This window comes from Gobius niger (assembly GCF_951799975.1).
Source record: "Gobius niger genome assembly, chromosome: 6".
Classification (NCBI taxonomy): domain Eukaryota; kingdom Metazoa; phylum Chordata; class Actinopteri; order Gobiiformes; family Gobiidae; genus Gobius; species Gobius niger.
Window position 1 is genome coordinate 27,701,908 of NC_136857.1, and position 7,201 is coordinate 27,709,108.

A 7,201-nucleotide genomic window follows, 5' to 3' on the forward strand; every position below is an offset into this window, starting at 1 on the left:
AGCGGTGTTTTCAGACTCATTTTCGATGATGGCCAGGTCGGTGTAGTGCTGTCTGCAGTAGGTCTGAGCCTGCGGCTTGGTCCTGAGAACGTTGATAAGAGTGTAGGTCCTGTTTCCGGGTTCAGTGGAGCCTGTGAAAGGTTTTACATGATAACGTAACAGAACATAACCCAAAGTAACATGCACGTTCTTTGTATGTACAACAGGTGATGACCAAATAGTGGTTTTGACAAAACAATCCCAAGGTCTAAGTAAAAAGGAGTACATGCATTAATTGTCCATAAATAATTGCTAATTGAGCCAAACGGAGGAGTCGAGCAGCGATACTTACATAAACGTGATATTTTTGCATTTTTTTTTGTTGAAAAAACAATTGGTGAACTATTAGCAACCCATGAATTATGTTTTTGAAGCATAAAACATGTATTTGAGTGACGTCACACCCCAGAACCAGAAGTGTGAGGACAATATCGTCACAACCTAAACTTTCTGCTTAATTATATAAGAGGACAAACAGCAAAGTTTTATATCAATGATAATCATGATTCATGGTTTTGTTTCATCACACTGTGATTGGTTGAATTCACCAGTCTCTAACTCCCATCATGACAAACAGTGACAAATACAGTACGAGGAGTGAGTAGAGCCTGTGTCTGGCACAGAGCTGCACTAAACAGAACAAAATTATAGACTTTTAAAACAGTATGATTTTGTAACACTGCACACACTTAATGAACATAATGTAAGATGGAAGCTCTTCTCTGTATCGGCCACAACCTAAAACACTGTCCTCTTCAAACCCTGGTGATCTCTCTGTGAGGTATTTCAGTGTATAACTATCAAATCATATTGTTATGCTTCAGTTTATATCTGTCTGTAAAGAAGCAATCTTCAGGCGTGTTAAAGGAACAGGCCAACGTTTTTCCATCCTAAGATTTGTTCTTACCTGAGCTTAGACGAGTTGATACGTACCTGTACCATCTCAGGATGGAAAAACGGTGGCCTGTTCCTTTAGTTTATTCTCATTAATTCCCATGAATTCCTATTAATTCCCTTGGAAAATCCTACATGGGTTTCTCCAAAGTGCGTCAGATGCGGAGGTTCTTTGAAAGATCATACCGCCTTTGCTCTGCCCAATCCCGTCAGACCTTGGAAGCTAAGCAGGGAAGGGCCTGGCAGGAGTTGGATGGGAGACCGGTTGGGAACACTTGGAAGCCTAGCGAATGTAGTGTGTAAGTGACTGTGAGTGGTGGTGGTCAGAGGGGCCGAGGGCGCAGACTGGGTGCCTCGCTTCCGTCAGTCTACCCCAGGGCAGCTGTGGCTACAATAGCAGATTACCACTACCGACTATGGAGTGAACGAATAGTGCAATGTAAAGCGTCTTTGAGTGTCCAGAAAAGCGCTATATAAAAACGATGCATTATTATCATTATTATCATCATTGAGAAACACCCTCTGATTCTGCCTGTCAATCACGTCCTTCAGACTTTGTTTAGATGAAGGTTATACGTCTTTGTAAAGAATTGGAAAAGCACGGAGTCTGTTTGGACAGGCTATGCAGCTTCAGCTTAGGGAGGAGGGGTGTGTTAGACCGGGAGCCAGACCCGCTCCTCAGGCATATTTTTGCTACCTTTTCCGAACTAGTATCTTTCAATAGAGTATATCTTGGGTCATTACCAGTGGGGACCCCCCATTGCAACTCGGCCCCGTTCGGCTGTGGGACCCCAAAAACCACTTTAACGGGACAGGCTTCAGACGGAACTTTGATTCTCTCCAAAGTAGTGCTGTGGTCACATACAGAGTCACAGATGAATGAAATTTAGAACAAAGAAAGCTGACATGATGAGGAACAAAGGAATATGACAGTTTTGGGCTTTAGCTTTTTCTTTTTCCATATATTAAACTATATATCTACAAAAATGCTAAATAAATGTCATATAGATAAGAAAAGCGCTTCACAAATGAGTGCATTATTGTCTTTTGTGTTTATCTTTACCTTTTCAAATGTAAATAGAAAACTGCCCCAACTCATTAGCTTCACATTAAGCCCAAGATGAGCTCAGTACCTCTAACGGATCAGCAGCTGTAACAGAAAATGTGTCCATGTTCCCTCTCAGAGCTGTGGAATCCTCATGCATTTGTCCATATAGGCCTGTGAGAACATTCCATGGTGAAGTTACAGCTTTTAGGACAACAGTTCAACTTCACCTTTTTGGATTTGCTTCAAACTTGGCACAGTTGATATTGATATACTAAATATTCTGTGAATACAATTTGAGCTGCATATCTTTTTTAATTTATGAGTTTCAGGGGATTTCAAAAGGGGGTAGGGTCAAAATCAGGCCTTGATGCAACTAACAAGTTTCACTAACTTTAGAGACAACGGACGTTTGTGACAGACTGTTGGGAATTTTAGTACTTATTATATTAGTATACATTATATTATTTTATCGAAACATTGCATTAACAATATATAAGAATATGTTGGCAGTGTCATCACTAAGTATGATATATGACGGTTCAAACATATAACATTAACTAAGAACAGTTTGGGACCTGTTCATCAGCCTAATGCGACTTTACTTAAACTACTCAGTGTTTACAGAAGCAACATGTATTGCTTTGTGGTTTATCATCTTTCTATGCATTTTCATTACACCTGCTGTGTTACTACTGGCAGACGAGTCGACGTTTGGGTAATAACTTATTGAGGACTTTTTTTCATACAGTCATCAATTTTAGGTTCTTTGTTTATGTTTTCTCCCTCAACATCTTAGTTTTATTGTGAGAGTAAATGTTGGACCAAATTCACACATTAAAATGACCATTTGTGAACATTCACCTTTGGCTTTCTTTCTAAAATTATTAAAAGTTTGTGTAACGCATTATCCACTCACAAAAACCTGACCTGACCTGTGCGGTTATTTTAGATTAGATTCAACTTTAATGTCCACCTCGTTTAAATTTGTCTTTGTGTAATGGCCGTATTACAGTTAGTGGATGTGGAACTACCTGTATGACCCACAAACTCCCAGTAATCCAATCTACCAAACAACGCCACCCTGGGTTATAGTGCCAGGGACACTTTCAAAGAGGACTCGCAAGTTCGTGACTGAGTGGACCAGGAGACGTAATTGAAAAGCCACAATATTTATTTATATCAGTCAGTGTGAAATAATACAGTTGGATAGATTCTATTTAAAAACACTATAGGCCTCATTCACACATAAAACCAAACATTTGTACCATAGACCACGTTTCCCAAAGCAGCAGCCCCCCCCCCAAATGTTCCAAGTCTGTGCTATATGTCCTACCGGAGAGTCGCGCCGGTCCACGCGGTGTCGACTGGCTTGGCACGGCGCGCCAGCTGCGCACACAGATGCAGCCAACCTGGGACCAGGGCAGTGTCCGCGCTAGTCTCTAGCAGTCTTTACACCGTATCGTTAGGATTGGGGATGGAGGGGCGAAGGGGCAAAGGGGATCTGGAGCCAGGTGAGGCGGGAGAGGGAGGAAAAGGGATTGGGCGAGGAACAAAAACTAATGACAGGAGAAGGGACCAAGGGGGAAGGAGCCAATGTAGAGGGGACCAACGGAGAAGGAGAGGCCCGCTCGGATTCCAATCCTAAGAAAGGTACATTTTTTGACACAATTGATCCTATATGGCTGTAGAAAACCTGCGCAGCAGGGAAGAGCACACGTAGCCTACTTACCCAAAAAGCGCTTCGGCGCTGCACGTATTTGAACGGAGAACGCCAAACGGATGGCGGAAACTGAGTGCCACGCTAAATAAGGGGACGCTAATTAGTGAACTGGAATAACAGATTAAATTTAATATTAACAAAGTTCTTACCGGAGTGGGGCACGAGCGAGGCGCGGCACGAGCCTGGTGCAACACAGTCGTGCGTAAAAGCACTCGCCTGACGCTGCGCACTACAACCAGCGCCAGATTAGGATACAGTTTTAACAAATTACGATATTGTGCACGGAGACGGCTTACCGGGGCTTGGTTAACGGAGATGCGTGCAGCACGAGCCGCAAAGTTGTTCCAAAGTGACTGAGCCAAGCTGTAGAAGCGAACACACACGCTGTGCGTCAAAGGAAGCTGGAGAGAGGAGGTTTGTTTTAGTACGACGGAATGAACGAAAGATTATTTGACACGCAAGGTACTCACTGTAGAACGAGAACGCTTTCGGATGAATTGCTGATTTTAAGACCGAATGGATCGGCAATGTTTGTTTGGCAAGGCTCCAGTCCGGCTCGTGCTGCTGCCAGCTCCCAGGCAGCGGGTGACGTCAGAGGCGAGAGAGAGCTAGCGCAGGTGAGGTCGCCCGCAGTTAAAGGGGCCTACTACCACACTCTACCCCCCCATTTTCATCGTCGCCCCGACGATGGGGCAACAGGTTGTTCCAACGACCTCACAGTGGCACCTGCCGTGTTTGACACGGTCTTCTAAGCGTCCAATGTTGACCGTGGCATGTTGTGTGGATTAGGGTGGCAGCCAGCAGTGGAGCGCGTCGACCGCCGCACCTCCAGGGTTTCAGCATTGACGGGTGAAGACTGTTCAGATCTTCTAGGGGAAGTACAGACAATTTCCCCCGCCGTATCGGGGACGGGAGGCAAAGCAGGTTGTTCAATAGGTTGGCTTTGAAGTAAAGGAGGAGGATGACCAGAAACAACCCACAGCTCTGCATCACAAGACTCATCTGATAAGCGGCGAGAGGGCCCGAGTTGGCCATCGCCTTGATTGACTACATGTCTTTCTGCGCCAACAAACACCTTCAATAAGGACCGATGGACGGTTTTGACCTTCCCATGGTCATGAGCAGGGGCAATGGTGTACACAGCTCCACCATTGTGAGCTTTCAAGACAACATGGGGAGTGGAAGACCACAAGTCTTGTGTCTTACAGCGGCCTCTAACGCCAGTATTACGCAGCAAGACCATTTCCCCTATGTCCAGAGAGTTCTCGCGGATGTTCTCGTCATGTCGAGCCTTCCTACGCCCTGCAGCAGATCTCAAACGTTCCTTGGCTCCTTCAAAAGCAAGCTGCAAGCGAGTTTGATGCTACAGGATCCAATCATGATGGTCTCCCCCAACAGGGTCGTCCACCTGACCAAGCAAGAAGTCGACTGGAAGCCGGGGCTCCTGGCCGAACATCAAGAAGAAAGGGGATTCTCCAGTAGAGTTGTGGGGTGTTGTGTTATATGCATACAGGACCTGTGGCAAGCAAGAGCACCAATCACGCTTACGAGAAGGTGGCAAAGTGCGAAGCAGGTTGTGTAAGGTTCGATTAAATCGCTCACACTGCCCGTTCCCACTAGGATGGTATGGAGTAGTACGCGATTTTGAGATGTTATAAAGGTGACACAGCTGTTGCATTAGCACATTCTCGAAACTCCGCCCCTGGTCGGAATGAATTCTTGCAGGAACCCCGAACTTTGAGAACCACTCGGTCACTAAAATCTGCGCAACCGTCAAAGCTCGCTGATCTCGAGTTGGGAACGCCTGTGTGTACTTGCTGAACACATCCGTAATGACCAACACGTTCTCGAATCCTCTGGATGATGGCTCGAGCAATGTAAAATCCAAGGCCAAGATTTCGTTGGGCCTCGAGGCCAAGAGGTGGCCCATAGGGGCTCGAACTGGAGGCCTGGAATCCTTGGCTATCTGACAACGGGTACACTGTTGGCACCACTGACTCACGGCCTTCGACATTCCAGGCCAGTAACACTGTGCACGTAGAAGGGCCAGGGTTCTCTCCACCCCTTGATGGCCATGTGCATCATGTATTTGGGTCAACACTTCCTCAATCATGACTGCAGGTAACAACAACTGAAGCACAGCTTCGCCACCATCAGGGCGAAGGATTTTACGGTACAACAATGAGTCTCTTTCAACAAGCCGATCCCACTGACGAAGCAACACCATCGCGGGTGGTGACAAGCGCCTTCTCTCCTCAGGATTTGGTTCCTGCTGCTGCCTCCAAAAGACTGCTACTTCCTGAATAACAGGATCCGAGTCCTGAAGGGCACCGATATCGGCCAACGAGTGACCTGGCAAAGCGGACACCACAGCCTGGGTTACTTCAACTGATGGTAGGGGCGGAACTCGCCGCAAGGAGAGAGGAACCACAGTGCCTGGAACCAGACCTGCCATATCCGCTGAGCCACACTCCTGTTGGCGGGACAGAGCATCTGCATTGCGGTTACTTCGACCCGATCGGTATCGCAGCTCAAAATCGAAAGCAGCGAGCTGTGCCGCCCAACGCTGTTCAACGGCACCAAGTTTAGCAGTTAAAAGATGACTCAAAGGATTGTTGTCGGTGTATACAATGCAGCTATGTCCCAACAAGTATTCGCGAAATTTTTCGGTCATTGCCCACTTAAGGCCCAAGAGCTCAAGTTTCATTGAACTGTAGTTTGTCATATTCCGTTCTGCTCCTCGTAGACCCCGACTAGCGTAGGCTATGGGCCTCACCTTGCCTCCTTGTTCCTGCGAAAGTACTGCACCTAGGCCGCAGTGGCTCGCGTCCACCTCAAGGATGAAAGGCAAGGTAAAGTCGGCGTAAGCCAGCACCGGTGCACTGCTGAGTCGCTCCTTCAAGCCATCGAAGCCTGCTTGACATTCCTGGTCCCACGTCTCCATGCTAAACCTAACAGACCTCCTCTTGGACTTCCCTGACAACTCTGCCACCTTCCGATGTAGCGGTGCCGCCAGCTTGGCGAACCCATCCACGAAACGACGATAGTAACTCGCAAAGCCAATAAATGATCGTAATTCGGACACCGTGGTGGGCACTGGCCACTCAGCGACCGCCTTAACCTTCCCTGGATCGGTAGCGACTCCTTGGTCGGAAATGACATGTCCCAAATAGTTAACTTCCCGCTGAAAGAAACTACATTTCCCAAGCTTCACTTTTAGACCCTCTGTGTGTAATCGACTCAGGACCCCGTCAAGCCTCTCTAACTGCTGATCTAAGTTGGAAGAGAAGACAATGATATCATCTAAGTAGAGGAGCAATGACTGACCCTGCTGGCTACCGAAAATCCTTTGCATCAGCCTTTGAAAGGTACTCGGCGCATTGCAAAGGCCGAAAGGCATCCGGTTCCATTCAAATAGGCCAAAAGGCGTACAGAAAGCGGTCTTTGGACGGTCTCTCTCCACAACAGGCACCTGATTGTAACCGCTAGCTAGATCTAGA